Raw genomic sequence first — 21,283 nt, 5'->3', positions numbered from 1 at the left:
TGGCCTAATGTTTTGATACTTCCTTCTGATCATGTGGCACATCTGTCCTCAGTTATATGAAGCATTTATTTCTTCTTAGAACATGCCAAGATAACACTGGCTTTTTGGCTCCTGAGGATAAACTTTCAGGCAAAATGGTTATTGTGACATTTTCGGGAAGCGCAGATGTTCAAACACCGTCCGTGGTGAAAATGCATCCACTGAATTTACACAGACTACTTCAACATGCAGATTAGTTATGAAGTTACAGCAGAAGGAAGCAATTCAGCTAATTATTTCACTACTTATTTCTATGTTCTATATGCAAACATGCATTTAACCAAGATTGGAAGAATAGGTATTCATTTCTTCTTCTCAAATGCCCTGAATAGGATGCCATGTAATTAGTTAGTGCTTTTGTTAAAAACACATTAGGAAGAATAACCTTCTTGTTGTCAGTTCTGTTGAATGCACAATTAAACCGTTTGATAAAGCAATTACCTGAACACAATTATGTTCATCCTCACCCCATCAGGAGATGAAATTAAGGATTAGGTAAAATTGCAAAGCACATGAGATCTCTGCCAACCCTTCTTTAGAAGACAGAAAGGTCCCTGGCCAGGATGAATTTGCACAGTTCTATAAATCTAATTAAATCATTGCACAACAACTTTAATTAAGTTCATGATCATATTGCTTTTCTTTTTCTTTAAGAAAAAAAAAGCAAACAAAATATTCTTTGTTGGCATGCTGCTCTAGTGAGTACAGTCAGACTTCTTCACAACCTTTTCCAAGAGAACATTTGAGCCCCAGATTTGGGAAGTGCTCGTAGAGTCTTGTTATCTAAGCCTTGGACTAGGACCTTTATGTCATGAGGGAATGAGGTGGGTTAGGGTTGACCATGAATTGATGCCATAACTGCCTGTCAAGAGGAATGGCTTTAATGATGCCCTCACTTTTACCAAAGCAAGTTGTTGGGACTTTCCCCTTTCTGAAACCAATGGAACAGTTTTGCATGTTTACATATGATTGCATGGGACCGAAATGCCTCATCCTGTCATCAAGGGTGGTTTTCCTGAGATGCTGGGTTCCATCCGGGAACATGCTCAGAACAGCAGACCTCAGCGTCAGGGAAGACCTTGTGTCTAAGAGAGCACCTTTCCAAAGTTCTCATCTAAAGATACTGAGGACCGCTTTGAAATCTGCACCTCCTTGAAGGCTGCCTGTCCAGTGGTGTCCAGATGAGAGGGACCAGGTGCTATGGGAACATGGGGACGCTGACCAGAGTGATCAGGTGGAGTACATTATAAGGTTTTCTTTGCTTTCTTCTCTCCTCGGAGGGAGGTCAAAAGATGTTATCCTGTATCAGCATGGTTGGGATGCTCATAAGATGGTTCATCTCTCATGTTAGCTTCATATTTCCTCCTGGAAGATCTCTAGACCCTCTGGCCCCTCTTGAGAGCACATCCACATAGAATACAATTTCCTGCTATCAAACAAAGCAAGACAGAGGTGGCGTAGAGAGGATGCATCCCCTTTTTTGTTTGTTACTTTCGGTCTTTTAATGTACATGACAGGGTAGAATGGCTTGACTCTCTCTTATCCACATCCACCTCCACCAAAAAAGGAATAACTATATTCCTGACATTTCACCTGTGAGGCTTAGACTAAGCATCTCAGTGAAGTGTCTGTGAGCCCTTCCTGCTAAGCGAGGTCATTTCTTTCCTCTGAGCTCCAACAGCACAAGGTAGTATACTTGTGCTGGCACATTTATTGCACCCCCTTGGAACTGTTCACAGTTGAGTGTGTGTCTCGCCACATGATGAGCTAGAGAGTCTGAGAACTGTAATACAGAGCCCCTCAGTAGAATACCCTTTTAAATAGCTGAGTTTGCAAGATGTAAGGGAAATCCCTGGTTGGGAGGTGGGGAGAAGGAAAACCAGAGGGGATACCAACCACTGCCTTGGGTGCCCTGGGGCAGGGGCGGTGGAAGGTAGCCCATCTGACCAAGAGGTTTTAGGGGTAACAGCTAACTTGCAGACTAGAGACAATGCTTTATGTCTTTACAAGTTGGGAAATTCGAGGTGACACCCCACGCGTAAGTCCAAAACCTTCAGTGAGTTCACCCTGAATTAAAAGGTGGGCTTTATTGAAAAAAAAAAATTCTGCCTGTTGGTCAGATATTTCTTCTAAGATAACACTTGTCAACTTCAGCCTGATTCTGGTTTGCAAAAGAAAAGATCACCGGTAAAACTTCTTAAGGAAGAACCCGCATTCATTCCTACAGAGCACAGGTGGTACACCAAACATATAATGACTAACATAAGACACAGGCACAAATCAGTTAGATCTGAGAGCAGCTGTTAAGCTGTCCTGTGGCGTATTGTGTGAATGGCGACCTGAGTATGTGGTTCCAACTGATACTCCTGGCATGGTATGGAAATTTTCAAGCTGATTAATTGACTTCAAGTAGTCCTGTTTGGGAATGCACTGACATTCCTGTAGACGTAAATCCTCTCTGGAGGGCTGAGCCATCAGCTCAAGCTTCACAGCATTCCCTCAAAACCCCGTCACACATGACTCATAGTTCTTAAAAACATAGAATGAAGTAAGCCACCATGAGCAAGAGGGAGCACAGACCACAAACAGTAGAATTCGACCCCCAAGAACTTGAAAGTTGGATTTTCATGTAAAATCAGTACAGATGTTCAAAATGTTTAAATTTTTAAAAATGACAATGTAAAACTTAAGCAATGAGTTACATGTAATCAAAAAACACTGGCTCTGAAAGGGAGAAATATAATCATTAAAAGTACATTTTTATGACGAGAACACATGAAAACCATGAGAAAGAAACCACGGCTCCAGCTCCTTATTCTAAATTTCGTAATTAAAAACACCTAGCTAAACACGTATTATTTCTGTACAAATCATATTTCAGGATAACTCTAAATCTCTATTCAATAGAGGAAAATTCTTTGCAGAAGAAGTATAGCTAATAAATGCACAAGCAATAACAGAACAAGGAAATCACCATTTTTCAGCCCCTAATGATACAGCTGATATGGGCAGTGATCAAGCATGGATGAAACCATTAGTCAAAAGGCTGATAATGAACTTTAGGGTATTTTTAAATAAAATGTTTATTTACTTATTGAGAGAGGGGTGGGAAGGGAGAGGGAGAGGCAGAGAGAGGAGAGAGAGAGAGAGAGAGAGAGAGAGAGAGAGAGAATCCCAAGCAGGCTTTGCGCTGTCACTTAACTCTGAGACCATGACGAGCTGAAATCAAGAATCGGATGCTTACCCGACGGAGTCATCCAGGCACCCTTGAACCTCAGGCTATTAACTCCTGAGCCATCAGATGAATCAGAGAGTCACTGAAATGGGCAACTGGCATTGTTTGTCTTCTGGTGTCCTGTGGTGCCTCACGGGTATGTGAAGTATTTTTATTGAACTTAATTCTAGTCAAGCCTATGATGCCATGTTCCACTTACAGAATGTACAGGAGGGAAAGGAGGCCCCACAGATGCAAACAGACAAATTTGGAGTGTGAGGTTTTCGGGGACCCACTTTCCCCATGGAAAAAGGCAGAGTGGGACACATAACTGCCAAATGTTTTGTGAATACTCGTTGCACCCAAAGGGAAACAAGCCAGGAGAAATGTAAAAGAGAAAGATGCTTTGGGGACTCTCAGGAAAATTGATAAGGAAGTGGGAATTAGGGTAGTAGCATTGCAGTTGAGTAAGGAAAACCCACATTTTTAAAGAGGTATCCTGTGAAGAGCATAGAGGGCTTGCTTTATGATAATTTGCCAAAAAAAAGAAAAGTATGTTCTTTGAGGGAATAAAATATCTCCTGCTAACCTTATCATCAGTGTTGAACACATAAAGTGAATGAGTATCAGTAAAAGGAAGGAAGTTATGTTTGCAGGACAAGTTTAGGGATAGCCAAGGATATAAATCTGTAAAACTTTAAAAATATATATGTCATAGACTTAAATACAAAATTTAAAACTATAAAACTTCTAGGAAAAAGTTAGAAGAATCTTTGTGCCTTGGATTAGGCAAATATTTCTTAGATACAGCACCAGAAGCATGTGGCCATAAAACATAAAATGGATAGTTTTCACTTCTGCCTTCAGAAGACACTGTTAAGAGAATGAAAAATGCAGCCACAGCCTAGTATAAAACATTTGAAAATCATGTAACTCATATAGGACTTGCATCCAGCATATATAAAGAGTTCTCTAAAAAAAAAAAAAAAAATGTAGACAACCTAATAAAAATGGGCAAAAGATGTGAGCAGGCATTTCATCAAAGAAGATATGTGGATGGTAAATAAGCAAATAAAAGATGCTCCATATTATTGTCCTTGAGGAAATGCAAATTACAACCACAGTGAGATACCAGAACACCAGAATGTCTCATATTAAAAAGACTGATCAGGTATGTCTGGGTTGCTCAGTCGGTTAAGTGTCCGACTCTTGGTTTTGGCTCAGGTCATGATCTCATGGTTCTTGAGATGGAGCCCTGAATCAGGCTCTGAGCTGGCAGCATGGAATCTGCTGGGGAGTCTCTCTCTCCCTCTCTCTCTGGCCCTCCCCGCCTCAAAATAAATATATAAGCTTTTTTTTTTTTTTTTTTTTTTTTTTAACAAAGACCGATCGGTGCAAGTGCTGGCAAAGGTATGTAGGAACCAGTACTCTTCTGTGTTGCTGGTGGGAATGTAAAATGGTGTAGCCATTCTGGAAAACAGTTTGGAAGTTTCTTAAAGTACTATATGATCTAGCTGTTCTGATTATAGGTCTCCACCCTAGAAAATGGAAGCACATGTGCGTGGAAATAGCTGTTCACACGTGCTCATGGCAGCTTTATTTCTAACAGCCAGAAATCACAAATAACCCAAATATCCATCAAGCAAATAGATGAACAAATGGGATACATCTCTACAATGCAATGCCATCCAGAAGTAAAAAGGAATATGCTGCTGGCCCATGTAACAACAAGAATGAATATTACAATAATTAGGCTGCATGACAGCCAGACAAAAAAAAAGGATGTACTATTTGATGACATTAATATAAAACTTCAGAAAACACAGCTCATCTCTAGTGACAGAGAGCAGATCCATGGTTTCATGTGGTGGGGGAGGGGGGAGGAATAGGAGGGCAGGGTTCCACGGGGGCAGGAAGAACCTTTTAGGGATGATGGATGTGTTAATTATCCTGATTACAGTGATGGTTTCGTGAGTGTGTATGTATGTGTATTTATCACAGCTCATCAAATTTGGACACCTTAAATATATATAGTGTATTGTATGCCAACTGTACCTGCAATGCAGCTGTTTAGAAAGTTTTAGAAAAAGGTGATCAGAGCTGTAGAGTATGTCTTGAACTTAACACGTTCTTCTACTTCTGCACCGTGAATTTCCACGTTCCTCTTTTTTGGTGCTGCTATCCTCCACCACTTTGTAGCCTCATCAAGGCTGAGTAATGTCCAAAAATAGAGTTGACACTTCTCAAAGGTGGTGCCAGTAAAACATTGAAAGAAAAAGATGCGAGTTACTGTGAACACTCAGTCACTCTGGATTCTTCTTTCCTGGAGAATTCTCTGTAGTTGACGTGTGTCCGAGATTGTAACATCCCTTTGGGTTCAGAGCCCAGTTGTCATTTGTTGGCATTGTCCTTCTGCCCTTCTTGGAGAAGCACAGGTCTTGGGAGATTGAGCAGTAGCCAGAAGGGCAACTGTGGGGGTGGCTGAGATGGCAGAGGGCAGGTCTCCTAGGGTGGTCTGCGGGGCCTGCCGCCCTGGTGGCCTTTCAGGGAAAGTCTGCTTGGGCCAGAGGGATGGTTAAGGTTCGCCACATGGCAAGAAGAAACTATGCAAAGTATATAAATGCCTAAGTGACAAGAACCAGTGGTGAGTGCAGGTGAGGGGAACAACTGACATGTTTGACATGGTCGCTGTGACTGATATGACAAAGCCGTTAGTCGGGTAGGTGACAGGGGAACAAGGAAGATGGTGCCTCTGAGGGCCGCATGCTTAGGAGGGGCTACCGTATGTTCTAACTCTGCAAACGTTGAGCTCCACTCACTGATGCCTGTCTCAGACCTCCAAGTGCGCAGAGTTGGAGAGGCCACGCAGTTTGCTGGGGCCTGCTTGGCGCCTTCTTCCAGGCAGGGTAGGTAGCTTTTCTAGTCATCACACACACCAATGTGTACCAGACCAGGCCAGACACTACTCCTGCTCCCAGGTTGTTTCTTGGTCCCGGGGAAGACAGACATGGAGACAGAGGGTTTCACAGGTCAGCAAGCTGAGAGGTGTAGAGGCATGGGCAGGGCGAGGCCCTGCATGGGAGGATGGAGGAAGTGTTGACACATCCATATCTTGGTTGAGAGCTTGTTCAGTGGAACGGGATGGTATAGGCTCACATCCTGGTTTAGCCTGTTAGCCGTGTGACCTTGAACAAGCTCTGAAGCCTCTTGGTGCCCCAGTTTCCCCGCCCCTGCCAACGCTCATGTATTTCTGAGACAGGGTCCTATTGGAGGACTGAGTGATAGCAGCTTTGGCCATGGCCTGACCGTTCCTGGGCTGGAGGGAATGGACAGATATAGGACCCTAGCTAAGTCTGCCAGATACGCAGGGGAGCAGTTAACTGGGCCTAGGTCTGCTCCTTCCTGGAAAGCCCTCCCCCCACTGTAAGGAATTAAGCAAAAGCAGCCCCTCTAATCACACAGCCAGAGACAAGAGCCTACTCTAGAACCCCTCTCCAAGGGCCATCTTTGTGTTCCCTGACCTGGGCTTGTAGTCCAGGCCCGCCATTTGCACTCCCAGTCCACACCAGAACCAGTGCCCATACCACATCGTGTGTCATCCCTGTGCCACTCGCCATGCTCCGCACATGACATGACAAGATCATGCTTAATTCTCTCACCGATCTTCTCAGGTGGGAACTAGTATTAAACCCCTTCTTGAAATAATGAAGACACAGAGCCTCAGCTGTTAACATTGCTGTGGTCTCTCAGCTCCTAAGAGGAGAAGCCAGCCTTTACCATAATGTCACCCTGATGAGTGGCAAAGTCCAGACAGTCCTAATCCAACACCACTAAAGTCAATCAGGTAGAGGGGTGGAATGCACTTAGAGATGGCAAGGAAATTGGATCTTAATTATAAATATTTTTAAAGAAGTTTCTTTTTCTTGACTTTGAAGAAATACTATGGTTGTAGTCTAAGGATCTATTAATCTTGAATTGGCAAATAAAAGCATAAATAATGGCCTGGGCCAGTTCATGGATTTCTTAAACAGAACTGTGCTGCATTGATGATTTGTTTTCAAGTGTCACCAGCAGCCTCTTTTCCTGAGTAGTTGAAATGTTCCCTTACAGGGTCATCTGCATTACTTCCTCCCCTTCAGAAAACCCTCTCTTTCCTAAACTGTGATTGGATGGCCTAGGCTCAGCTCAGAGCCCTGATCCGGGTATCTCGGTGTTGGTGGCTTGGTGCTGGTGGCTTGTAGTGGAGAGCGTGGTCTCCCTAGATGACAGCTGACCCCGTTGGCCCTGCCCCTGTGTGGTGCTGTCTCCCAAGTAATTGCCCCCTAGTGCCCCCAGCTCAGAAGTGGTCGTCATGGAAACATATTTTTGTTTTGTCTTGGTTAGTGGCTACTATTTGATTACAGACAAGTGGAAAGAGTGGAGTGCCTCCCCTCAGAAGCATAGCTTGTGACTGAGCAAGTTCAAGGGCAAGTTCAAGTTCAAGGGCTGCTACAGACATTGGGAGGCTGAGGACGGGGCGGGTTGCGGGGCCCCCTTGGGGCAGCCCTGTCCACACCACCCCATTATTGAATCACATAAACAAAGTGCTTTTGTCACAGGCTCTTGGTGCTGACAGCTTCCCCAACTGGTCTCCTGGGTGACCCCGCCTTCCCAGTGAGGGTGCTCCCCTCGCTCCTGCCCACCCCTCACCCTCCCGTGTTCTTCGGTACCGCCTGGAGCTGGGGCTGTGCGGAGAGAGGAAGGGTTCCCGAGGTTACTTGGTTTTCACAGCTCACAGGTTTTCTTGATTGCATGTTTTGTAGATCCACATTTTTATCCCTGTAGCTGTCATTTTTCTTGACCTGCTATTTCAGTCACTCAAAACAGTATTACTATATCGCGTTGGAATTTCTCAGGCTTTTTTCCCTTCATGAAGTTTTCATCAACCTAGGGAGAATAATAGCTAATGATGAGAATGGAGAGCCGCAGCCGACTTGACCTGGCTTCCCACTGGTGGGCAGGCCCGGCTGCCAGGAGCAGGGCCGAGCAGCCGGGGTGTGCCGCTGGCCCCACTCCCGCTGTGCCCCGGGTGTTGGCCACTCCGCATCCAGTCCGGTCCTCACGACCCTGGGGTAAATCGGTTTTGCTCTCATTTTCGCAGAGGAAGAGCAGACCATCCCCAAAAGGTGGTTCCTTGCCTGAGATCCTACAGTTATAAGTGACAGAGGTGGATCTGAACCTAGATGTAGCAGAACCCAAACAGTGTCGGTCTTTCTCGATATTCGAAGCACGTGAACTGTTCACCTTGGCTGGTTTCATGGCAGCATGGCGCATTGACAGAATGGCGTTTGGATGGCCTGCAAGATCTGCTCACTCAGATGCGTGATTGGCATCTCCCATTCGCTGTGGCCCAAACAGATGATTCTCCTCATCGCCCACGATCTCTCTCGTGGCTCCTATGACTCTGCTCTCAACCTGGTGACTCAGGCCCCAACCCTAACAGTCCTCTTGGTCTCCCCATTTGCTCTCATCCTCTTCAGCTGATCCGTTAGCCGGCCTTGTTCTCTGTTACCTCCATACGGTAGCATGATTTCACTCTGGGTCATCACTGCTATCCCGTGACACTGGTGCTACCGTCTTTTTGCACATGGGCCCCCACTTGGCCTCCTCACTGGCCTCTCTGTTTCCATCAGTGTTCTCTGAGGTTGGTTCCTCACAGAGCAGCTGAGCAAGCGATCCAAACACCTGTGCACTTCACGTCACCTGTACAACGACGTCACAAATCCTTATTGTGCTCCCCAGGCCCGCCATGACCTGGCCTCATTCTAACCATATCTTACCGTGCCTCTCTGTCCGTTGCTCTGTCTGATCACCTTGGTGTGCATTTCTCCTTGTAGCGTGCTGAACTGGTCCTGCATCAGGGATTTTGTGCATGCCATTCCCTCTGCCTGAATGCCTTTCCACCAAAACTTCACATGACTTCCTCCTTCTCATCATTCAGGTCTTAGCTGAAAGGTCCCCTCTTCTGGGAACCCCTCCTTGACCACCCACCACACAACAGAGCCAGCTTTCCCCTCAGTTACTTTCTAATCTGTTTCTCTGCTTTCTTCATACTGATTACCTGTGTCTGCAGTGATCTCATTTCACTTGTTCCTCCAGACTGTATAGCAGACTGCTCAGTTTCTAGAGTAGTGTCTACACAAAGGAAGTGCTCAGTCAATATTTGTGAACGAAAGATTTGATGATTGAGTGATGTATAGAGTTCTCAAAATGTGCCAGAATAGCTTTGGAGTGTAGCTCTGGTCTTCTTCCAGTCCAGAATCTCTTGGGGCTGGGGGATGATTCTGCCCTTCTGCCCACTGATGAGGATGACAGTTTGTTCACATTGCCTTCTGGGAACCCCGGGGAGATAGGGAAGTACAGGATCTTGATGCCAAGTACAAAGATGCCACTGACTGCCCAGACACTGATGTGTGCCGATACGCAGGTTTGAAAGAAACAGGAAAGCTGGGTGAAAGTGACAAACAGTGTGTCCATCTGTCTGTATGTTCATCTGTCTCTCCTTCCATTCACCAGGGATGAACTGGGTGCTTGTTCCTCTCTGGGCATTGCAGATGTAAAAATGTATTAGGTGAAGTTCCTGGCCTCCTAGATTTTCCATTTCAGAAGGGGAAATGGAAAGTCTTGTGTTGGTAAGTGGCTTCCTAATAAAGGTGGGCATGTGCAGAGCACCCACATGGGCACACAGGAGGGCCTCCTACCTCTCCTGGCAAGTTACGGAGAGCCTCCTGAGGAGTTGATGGCTGAGCTGTATACGAGAAGTGTGAAGGATGCTGGCAGAGGTGGGAGTGAGCCCTGATGCTCCCCCTCCCTTCACACAAGCCTAGGAACTCCTGCTTATCCTCCAGATCATAAGCGCCTTCCCTCATGCCCTCGGGCTGGTCATGCCCCTTGTCGCATATCTCACCCGTGCTGCATACCTTTTATTCTTGGCATTTACCATAGTTAAAGTCTAATTTTCTATTTGTAGGGTTACTAAATTAGTATCTCTTTCCTCCAGTAAACTATGAGTAACTTAGAATAGGAACCACATTTATCTCTGGCTCACTGCTTCATCCCCAGCAGCTTACCCAATGCCTAGCACAGAGAAGTGACTCAGTCAGTAGACACTCGCGTATCGAACATCGGTGGATGGGGAAGGGAGAGAGATGAGGCCAAAGAGGTGAGCAGGGGTGCACCATGGAGGTCTCTATGTGGCCTCCTGATGGACTTGACAGGAAAATAATGGAAATGAGAGTTTATTGTGTCCTTAAGGACTGACATGATGGAGTAGTTTGGGGAACTCTTTTTTGTCTTACTGGAAGGAGTAGCTTGGTGAGCAACTGTAATCTAATGTAAAAATCTCTACAGACAAATGAACTCCTATTTCTGGAACTCTCAGTCCTGGAGAAAAGACCTCAATTCACCATTTACTGTATGTGTACCTTCACACCAGCTTTGTGTCCAGCCCCGGGAATGACAGAGATGAACCATTCAAAGCCCTTGCCTCGGGGTACTCTGCGTTTGGAGGCAGGGGCTGATCTGTGATCCTCCAACAGTGAGCACACTTGGACCGCTGATAAGGAGGAAGGCTTAGCGAGCCTGGGAGCCAGAGGGACCCAGAAATTCATGTAAATGTGGCTGTCCAAGAAACTGTTATTTTTATTTGCCCTTGATTGTAAACCAACACTTAAATGTAGAGGCTGCCGATGGGCACATCTCCACTGAGAGATGTGCCCAGGCTCTTTCCAAGTACGGCCCAGGGCATTTAGCTGCCTTGTATTCATGCTTTTCAAGACGGAATTGTGTCTCACCTTCATCTACAGTGAGGGTTTTATTATTTCAGTTTAGCATAACCCTTGGGAGTGTCGTCTTGTGCTGGTTTTGTGCTCTTCTGCTAGTCCCCGTTACTTTCTATCCCTGGCTACAGTGCCTGCAGCTTGTAGGCACTCAATAAATGTTGGTGAAAGGAAGGGTTGGAGTAGAGAAGAGACGGTCCCTGGAAAGATAAAGGAAGTGACTTTCAGACTACCACGTTTGAAGGCAGAGCCCTCAAACTCATAAAGTGTCAGGTTTGTTAGATACACCTTTGCACCCATCTGGCCCACTTCACCATGCCTGTCTTTGTGTCTCTGCTAGTCTTCGCCTCTTGCCCATTGAACACAGAGAGGTGGGAAGGAAAACTGTGCCCCAAGTTTCCTTATTCTTGTGTTGCTTTTTCTTTGCGGCTTGGCTCAGTTCCATGGCTGTATAAGCATGTAAGGAGATGAGGGAGGAGGTAGCCTGGAATCTGAAACTGAGCCAGAGAATACTGTGAGAAAGAGAAAGTGCTTCATGATGACAGGTGCCTGAGAGTCTCAGGAGAATCAAGTTGCTTCTTGTCAAAGCCCCTTGCTTGAAAGCCCAGGGGAACAAAGGGATTTTCCTTTTACAAAATCTGCCTATTCTATTTGTGCCATGACCCCTTTTCTCTTCCAACTTGGGGACTCTGGAGCTTTTGAGAGGTGTTTCATGCTTTCAAGATGAAACTCTGCATAGCGTCTGAACTTGACTGAGTCTGCTCTTTCATTGACTTTAGGCAGCAAAAATGCTTGCTGTGTTGTGGTCCCCCTACTTGGCTGTGCCTTGGGGAGTGTGGAGGCAGGATTGGGCATGGTGCCTGCCCTCTAGGAGTCGGCACTTTTAGCCGCCACTGCAGTGGAAGTTCAGATGTCCCCCAGCAGTCTGTATCTGCCTGCCAGATGCCTGCCATGCACACAGGGAGGAAGGCCTGGATATGACCAGAGACAGAGACTAGGGGTTCAGGTTCCCTCCTGCAGACCAGGACAACAGAGGTGCTCCAGGGTGGAGAACAGAGCTGGGATTCTTCTCCTCCTCCCAGGGTGTTATGATTCACGGATGTGTTTGTTGGCTAATTGCTTCTCTGTGAGAAGTTTGGAAATTACACAGCAATTTTGTTGACAAAAGGATGAACTTCAAATTGCTGTTTCACAAAAAATCGTTTTGTTCTTGAGGCAAGCTCAACCCTTGTTCATTGAAATAGAATCTTAAAACTAGCATCTTGTCTCACGTGGGATTTGCACATTTTGTTAGAGAAAATATTGCTTCCATTTCTGTTGTTCTAAATGATGGACCGTTTCCAAGTTGGTTCCATTTCTCCATGGACTCCCAACCAAGTAAATGAGCAAAAAATACCTAGCACCAAGTGTTAGATCCAGTGCTTATATTCCAGCCGATTATTTGGGGAGTAGAATGTCCAGCCTGCTGGTGGCCTCGGTCACATTGCTAGGTACTTCAGAAGATGCCCTTCTTTTCCTTGTGAAAGCTCAAACCATAGAGCTATCTTTTATGATTACAAGCTCTCGAGTGAGGACTTCCAAAGTATCTTCAAAAATGAGTTTTTAAAAGCTTACTCTCTAGCTGCCATCTTGCGTCCCCACGTGTATGCGCCTAATCTCAGCTGGTCCACCCGAGACCCCCTGAGCGCCAACCCTAGCCCCCCGCGTGGTCCCATTTCCGCTCCAACAAGATGAAGGAAACTATCACGAACTGGGAGAAACTCGCCAAAACTACAAGCACAAGTGCACATTGGTGGGAAAGGAACTGCTCGCCGAAAGAAGAAGGTGGTTCATAGAACAGCTACGGCAGATGATAAAAAACTTCAGTTGTCCTTAAAGAAGTTAGGGGTAAACAGTATCTCTGGTATTGAAGAAGTGAATATGTTCACAAACCAAGGAACAGTGATCCACTTTAACAACCCTAAAGTTCAGGCATCCCTGGCAGCGAACCCCTTCACCATTACAGGCCATGCTGAGACACAGCAGCTGACAGAAATGCTCCCCGGTATCTTAAACCACCTTGGTGCTGACTAGGTTAAGAAGGCTGGCTGAAGCTCTGCCTAAAAAATCTGTAGACGGAAAGGCACCACTTGCTACCAGAGAGGATGATGATGATAAAGTTCCAGATCTTGTGGAGGATTTTGATGAAGCTTCCAAGAATGAAGCCAACTGAATTGAGTCAACTTGTGAAGAAGATAAAGCTTGAAGAAGTGACTGGGAGCTGCTACTCTATATTATGACTGCTTTCTAAAAATTTTGTTCATGGATCTGATGAAATCTAGATCTCTAATATTTTTAAGCCCAAGCCCCTTGGACACTGCAGCTCTTTTCACTTTTTGCTTATACACAATTCATTCTTTGCAGCTAATTAAGCTGAAGAAGCCTGGGAATAAAGTTTGAAACAAGATTAGTAAAGTTCTTTGCCTAGTAAAAAAAAACAAAAAAGCTTACTCTCAGTTTTTATACTTCTTTTTTCCCTAAAAAAATAGTGTAGATTTGGATGTTTCTGTCTCAGTATGAGATGATGCATCTGAGGGGACTTCGGAGTTGAGTGGGCATCCAGGTTCAGTGGAGAATATCTCTTTATGAAAGCCTCATCTGCTTTGCATGGCTTCCAGAAGTCAGTCCCTCGGTTTCCTATTGAATGAGATCATAAGCAGGAGACACTGAGAGACAGTAGCATAGCTCTCCAGGTCCTGGGTATGAAGGAGACCTTGATAGTATCCCACTGCCCTCAGGTCACTGGCACCAAGGCCCTCACATTGTAGAAGGTGTGGGAGAAGGAGGAGGGTGGCCACATCCTGGGAATTAGCATGTTGGCCACTAGGGTTGGTGCGTTCAATATGAGATATGGGCTGTTGCTACAGTTTGACTTTGGGAGCCTGAAGGCATTTCTGCTTGCCTTCCCCAGCAGGGCTAATGGAAAATTAGAAGCTATCAAGGGAGAGTGGCTGTAAAGATTTTTGGTTTTGTGTTCTTCCATTTTGGTTCAGAGGAGGTGTCAAAGACTTGGATGCTCACGAGCAGGGACCAGGAGGGAGATGGGAAGCCTACAAGGGTGGCGATATGCAGGCTCTGTCAGGAGCAGACCCTCTCATCCTCTCTCTGTTCCTGCATTTCTGTAGCTCCTCATCTAGGTCTCACGTGGCTCTCCAATGCCTCCTACTGGCTAGGGTCGCGTTGTTCTTCCTGGCCTCCTCTCCGGGCACTCAGACTGTGTTCTCCTCTGCTTGAGTAAATGCAGTAGCTTCTTCTTGCTCCTCACGACAAAAATAGGCTCTAGTTAGAATTTGAAGCCTCTTTCCTAATCTCTACCCTTGCTCCTGGTCTCCCCCATGCCTTGTTCTTTTCTTGTCTTCAGAACCTTGCACCAAGTTGTAAGGCCACTGAGAAGACTTCTCCACCCTTGGGTTTGCTGTCTTTCAGTTCCCACAGCACTGAGGGTCACTTGCCCTGGTCCACCATGTCACTGTGGCCAATCTGGTAGAATATGCTAGCTGATCCATTTGTTAATCTACTTGAAAACTCTTTGAAATTGAGAACCATGACCTTGCTACTACTTTGTGAATCTCTCAACATACAGTTTCCACCAGAACAAAGGTGATTGGCATGAAAAGCTAAGGACATCGGAGGGGGCGGGGGTGATGGTAGGTAAGATGAGTGGCAGCAGGATTAGCTCTATAAGGTTGATAGATTTGACATCCTGATATCATCACTCTTTTTACCTTTCTTTATAAATGCCTTGGAGCAAGCGTCAGGTGATTTGTATCCCCAAGTAGAAACACGCCCATTTGGGAGACAGAGACTGCTCACCTTTCAAATCTGTGAGAGATTGCTGAGCCCACGAGAAACGGACAGCCATCTCACATGGATTAAAACCAGTGGTGGTAGGAAGTTAAATTTGCCTCGTGAGTTTGTAGGAGGTGAGCATGTGACTTCACTTCCATGATGTTGCTCCGAGACTACAGTCACATCTGTGGACAGCTTTGTGGGATGTAGGCCCTTCCCTGGGGAGGAGACCACATCCATTTTGAGGTAGAATATTCTTTTGGCTAATGCAGGCACAGTGTATTTGAGTTGGGGGGGAGGCCTAGAACCTAACTAGTCCAGCCTCTCCTGGTCCCCACTCCTTGACCCCCCAGCAGTGTTTACAGACATGAAGACTGAGACCGGAGGAGTCAGGTTATTGTCTCAGCAGAGACTAGACCCTGAGTTTCCTGACTTCCACTCAAGAGCTTTTTATGGGAGGGTAACAGATGCTTATAGGCACCAGAAAGCTGAGAGAAAACATAGTGTCAGCAGTCCCATGTGTAGAAATCCTGGGTGAATGGTTCCGGTTAAATAGAGCTACCCCTGTGTTTTCCCTGGCTCACATGCTTATTTTGGTTCTTCTTTCCCTCTTTTTTTTCTGCCTGCTTCCTGACTTCCTTTCTGACGTCCCCATTGCCCTCCCTCCCATGAGACTTAGGAAGCCATCTCTCGGCCCCTGAAACATCAGCTGGTGCTGTGCTTCTGGCTCTAACCTTGCCTGTGTGCCATGTCACAGTGCTCCCTGGGTCCCCAGCCCTGGAAGCCATGCCGTGCCATTCACTGGGGGAGATGCTGCCGGCTGTTGCTTCCCAGAGAAGCAAAATCTCAAGCCCTCCCGGCTGAGCAGACACCAAAGGCTGTGGGAGTTTTGAGGGTGGGAGATCTTGAGGAGATAGCTCTTTTAGATGAACTTGATGACATGAACAACAGTGTTGATCATGATAATAGTCACATAACAATAAAGATAAAATAGCTACTGTTTACTGATGCTGCACCATGCCAAAAGCTTTATTTACCTCTCTTCTCTCACTTAGTACCTAGCCCCAAAATGCCAGTGGTGCTATCCCTGTCTTCCAGAGGAAGACACGGAAGTTGGGAAAGGTGAGGTGGCTTGTCTCCGTTCACCCCTCTCAGGACCCAGACTGAATCAGGGCCTCTTGGGAAGAGCAGAGGTCGGAGGGGTGGAGACCTCCAGCCAGCAGCTCATTCACCTGCAGCCTACGAGTGTGGCTGTTGCCTCTAGGGAAGAAGGGAGGTCACTCAGTGACTCTTTCATCCTCTGGCCCTGCTGCGCTTACTCAGGTGGGAGGAAAAGAAAACCAGGTTGTGCACTATCCCCATCATCTGTCTGTTCAGGAGGCTCGGCCTCATGTATTCTTATTTATTGATTTCATTCATTTCCACAAATACCTACAAGGACTTCTCCAGCCGCTGGGGAAATGACGGCTTGTTACATAACAAGAGCATTTGATCAGGACTCAGAAGACATTAGTCACCTTTCAGCTTTCCTGTGTGTTATCCCGGTAACCTTGGACAAATCGTGTGATTTCTCAGAGACTTCGCTTCTTCATCCATCAGACGAAGCCAATGATGACAGAGGCAGCATGGCTGTCCTTGCCCAGTTTCTGCACCGAGGTGGCAGCTGGTTGGGGGATGATGAGCCCTTGACATATTGTAACCTTTGGGGTGGCTTATGTTGTCCCTGACCAAGAAAGCACGTGGTTGGGCAGAACGTGTCATGGAGAGAGATTATGGGAGAGGAGCAGAGGGAAGGAGCCAGAGTTCTGGAAACAGTTCTTTGCATATTTCGAGGAGCTCAGGTGTCCTCAGCTGGGAGGCACCAGGTTAACCTAGGGAATGGGATGGGAAGATTCAGGGCCCTTCTTAGGAAAAGGAAGGAGGACCAGATGGGGAGTCCCGGTGCTAAACACTCCCAGAGCATTTTTCATTTCATTTGCCTTAAATAAAACAGCGCTTGAAGTAAGTGTTGTTGTTATTTTCAGTCTACAGATGGGCAAACCAGACTCAATTAGCATGTGGCAACCCTGGGATCAAGCGGAAGTCCTTCAGACTGCAAAGCCCATGGCCCCAGCCCAGAATGGCGCTGCCTTGTGGGAGCAGGAAACGGGGAGGGGTTTTGTGCAGGTGAAACTATAGTCTGATGCCATTTCCCACACATCTGATTAGCAAATACCTGAAGAACCTCGCAGGCTTTCCAAGTAAGGATCAAAACTAATGAGTGCAAAACTTAAGTAGGTATAGGCCTCATCATTTCTGTCATTGTCATCCACTTGAGTAATGGTGGAACAGGAATGGACTTGGCCATTTTCTTTCACAAGGGCGTGTACCTGACCTTCCTGGTCATCATTCCCCTAGGAAGGGTAAGGTTCTTCTTCCCCAGTGCATAGAGTGGATGTGTTCTTAGTGGTGGCTAGGACACAAGTCTCTTTCCCTGAAGCATCTCCTTCCAGCCATCCCTGTCAGTAGCCTGCCTGCTCCCTCCTTCTGGTGTCACAAAGCCGGTGGGGAGGGCGGCCATTTTCTTTACACCCGGTACAGATGGTGAGTGGGATCATTGCACTGGAGCTGAGCTTCTGTTTGGGGAAATGTCACTTTCCTGCTCTTGCCTCTCAAATGCCTCAGAGCTATGGTTTGTCATGGCCCTAAATTTAAATCTTGGTTTTTCCTTTCTAGTAACTTACGGATCCTTTCTGACAGCTCCCGTTAGGTCCGGGTCACACGTTGCTATCCTTGGTCACCTGCCCTGTGCATGTGTGCGCCTGTGTGTCGTGGCATGAGGTGGGGGCAGTTCTGGATGATCTCAGTGGGGCTACTTAGGGAACCCTCAGACTTGTGACTTCCTTTTGTGGTTTGTTTCTCTGGCTGCTGAGAGTCCCTTCTGTTAGAATTGCTTATTTGGTTGTGTTCTGGAACCATGGAAACTTTATAATTTTGTTCTGATTATAACTGCAATAAATACAGTGTATTTGTCTGTGGCAAATTATGTGCTCTGTATAAATCCCCTGCCTTCGAAACACGGTGGATCCCTCCAAGGGCCCATTATTTCCCTGGAAGGCTGAGCTTGTGGATAGCCGGGGAAGTACCCGGAACCAGTGAAATGGTGGCTGTTCCTGAAGGAGGGAATGGGTCACTAAACAGCTGAAGAGAGATTCTGGAGATTGAAAAAACTAACTGACATTTTCTTTCTGATATAACCGCTTCTGTGGTCCTGTAATGTCTTTAGCAGGACATTTATTTTTTACTAATACGTCTCACAGGGAGTTTTTTGAGGGGGCAGGGGGATCAAAGTGACGAGTTCCTCTCAAATAGTGGCTTCTCGGTGGCCCCCTGGACTGATTCTGCTTCAGCTCATTTTCATCCCTCAAGTGTTTTCTGGGTCCCAGTGACAGCCCAAGCCCTGAGAGGAATGCTCAGGAAGGTGAGCCTTTGCCCACCAGGACTGTATGGTCTGCAAGGAAGAAGAGAGTCATCAATCACCCCACCGTGGCTCCAGCTTCTGGGGCACGTCCTGCTGCTGCACAGCGATGCCGTTATCAAGCAGAAGGGGCAAACCCACCTTGTGGGGCTGGCATTTATGGCATCTTTATGGGTGACAAGTGAAGTGACTCAGGCACCCTGGGCACGGTCCCCGAAGCAGCTGCGGCTGCCTGAGTCTGCGTGGGGATGAGGGTGGGTCTGGCAGGGGGGAATGAGCACTGTACTGTGCCAGGCACCCAGCTGAGTCCTAACCATAATCCTAATTAATCCTCACAGATCAGGGAGGCAGGTTCCATTAGCATCCCCATTTTATGTATGTGGAAACTGGGCATCACCACCTGAAGTGACTTGGGGCACCTGGGTGGCTCAGTCGGTTAAGCATCTGACTCTTGATTTCATCTCAGGTCACGATCTCATGGTTCATGGGTTCGAGACCCACATCAGGCACTGCACTGATGGTGCGGAGCCTGCTTGGAATTTTCTCTCTGTCTCTCTCTGCCTCTCCTCCGCTCGATTATGCATGCTCTCTCTCAAAGTAAACAAACGAACAAACAAACTTAAAACAAATTAAATAAAAAGAAAGTTAAGTGACTTGCTCTAGGACAATGAGTGAGCAAGCGAGAGTTGATAGTTGAGTCTGGGTTTGTCTGTCTCCAAATTCCTGACTCCTGTAGGACTCTTATTAGATCCTTATTTATTTCTGTCACACTGGAGGGACAGAAGCTTGGCCAGGCTCCCCAGGAAGAAGGCTGAAAAATCGTCCATTCCTTCCATAGACAGGTGTGGCAGGGCCGACAGGTATCCTAAACATATCGTGTGACTTTCATCTCTCCCTGAGCACATGCTCTGTGTCTGGCCTTGTGCTAAGCACTTGATACACATCATTTCATTTTTTGTTGATTTTTTTCTAGCATCTGGCTTCCTTTTCTAGAATGTAAGCCCCTAAAGGACAACACAGTATCCTCTTTTGTTCCCTGCTATATCACTATCAACTAGAATATTGCCTGGCACATAGTAGGTGCTCCACAAAAATACTAGTTGCATAAATGGATTATATCATCCCATTGAGTCAGGTATTATTATATCCTCCATTTTATAAATTAGGAAAGTCGGGAACAGGAGGCTTAACTCAGTTTCCCATAGCTAGGAAGTCTAGAGCCAGGGAGGATTTGAACTCACTCTGGCTCGTTCTCATGCCTCTGCTCCAACCCTTCTCTGATCCTGGGAGGTCAGCAGTGTAGTTGCCGAGGGTTTAGGTGGCTGATATACTGGCTTCCCTCTGAACTTCACACGTGGCTTCCTCCCAAGGCAGCAAAGGGAAGGCGTTAATTGATGAGCTTAATTACCTGTGGCAGGGACACGATGGAGGTGCCACAATGTGAGTGCTCGTTATTACTTTGTTGTGCAGGATTCCCCCAAACGGGAGGGAGCCCGCACGTTGCAACAGGCTCTGTGAGACAGTATCTGTTCCACTTCTTTTATGGGGGTTCCCTCCCACCCTCATCCAGAGCTTGGTGTTAGACTGTTTGAAAAATCACTCAGCTGTATGAAACAAAAATTATGTTACATGCGGAGCTGCTAGCTTCCTGGAGATCACAGTTGGCCTTCCTTAATGAATTTTGGCCTGATTAACACAGGTTCTGGATTGATATCAAAATACACAAGGAGAAACTTGGTAGGAGTGGGAGGAGACTAGTTTGAACTTTCTAACTTTGAAATCACAGGAAGCAAAGGCTTGTGTGAAGCTTGGAGCCAAGGACAAGATGTGTAACGAGCTCCTGGATCTTTGAAGTGGTGTTGCCTTGCTCAGACTTCTGTAGACTGAGGCGCTGTCCAGACTCTACCGCCTTCCTGGTCCCATTCCATGCCCAAGGGCATGAGGCTGGGGTGCACATCTAAGGCTGATTGACCCTCAGAAGCTGCACCACCTTCTCCTGTGTCTTGTTTCCTTGGTACCTGGATGACTGTCCTGCATCTTCATTTAAACTCACCCTTGGGGGATCACCTGGGCAGCTCAGTCAGTGAGTATCCGACTCCTGGTTTTGGCTCAGGTCGTGATCTTATTGTTGGTGGGTTCAAGTCCTGCATCAGGCTCTGTGCTGTCAGTGCATAGCCTGCTTGGGATTCTTTCTCTCTTTCTCTATCTCTGCCCCTCCCCTGCTTGTTTGTTCATTCTCTCTCTCTCTCTCTCTCTCTCTCTCAAAAAAAATAAATATTAAAAAGATTAAAAAATAATATACTCACGCTTACAATCCCCACAGGGACTTCCAGTGGTGTCTTGTCCCCAATGCCTACCTCTTCATAGCCGGGTCTCTATTCTTGCCCCTCCTTTTTGGATTCTTGAAAATTCATTTATATAACTATCCCCACTCCCCCTGGTTGGAGTCCTGGCACCTCATCACAAGACTCCACTTTTTGCAAGTGTCGGGCATGTCTCATGCCCCCTTTGTCCTCAGGGCTGACCTCCTGGATTGAGATCTGGATCTTTTTGTACATCCCCAGAAGTTAGTCAGGTACCTGCATTCCCGCCTCAGATGCCTGTATGTCATCCAGTCTTGTGATCTCCGTATCAAGCCGTTGGCAATCTCAGAGTCACCGGATCTGTAGTTTGGGCTTCAGTGGAAAGAAAGTACGAAAGGAGAGGGGTTCCCCATGAATGACAGGACCTAGACATTTCTGGACATGGAATAAGCACTAGGAACCATCAGCTCACGCTTCGCTCATGGGGCAGAGTGGCCACAAGAGTCAACCTCATGGGACAGCTCATCAGATTCCAGGAGAAAGGAGATGAGATCTGTGTGGGGGTGGAAACTCTATCATCAAAAGAGGAAAAAAGACAGACTGTGCAGTCCGCACCATGTCCACA

General features: G+C 46.6%; 1 protein-coding gene and 1 pseudogene across 2 annotated transcripts in view; both read left to right on the top strand.

The window, feature by feature from the left end:
- SPOCK1 (SPARC (osteonectin), cwcv and kazal like domains proteoglycan 1) overlaps positions 1-21,283 on the top strand; it is a 513,210-nt gene that overhangs the window by 390,512 nt on the left and 101,415 nt on the right. The gene's annotated exons all lie outside the window — the stretch shown is intronic.
- Positions 12,171-13,531, top strand: LOC122218008 (annotated as a pseudogene).

Source organism: Panthera leo, chromosome A1 (genome assembly GCF_018350215.1).
Source record: "Panthera leo isolate Ple1 chromosome A1, P.leo_Ple1_pat1.1, whole genome shotgun sequence".
In the NCBI taxonomy this organism is placed as follows: domain Eukaryota; kingdom Metazoa; phylum Chordata; class Mammalia; order Carnivora; family Felidae; genus Panthera; species Panthera leo.
The sequence above is the reverse complement of the archived record's forward strand: the minus strand, read 5'-3'. Positions and strand labels throughout refer to the sequence as shown.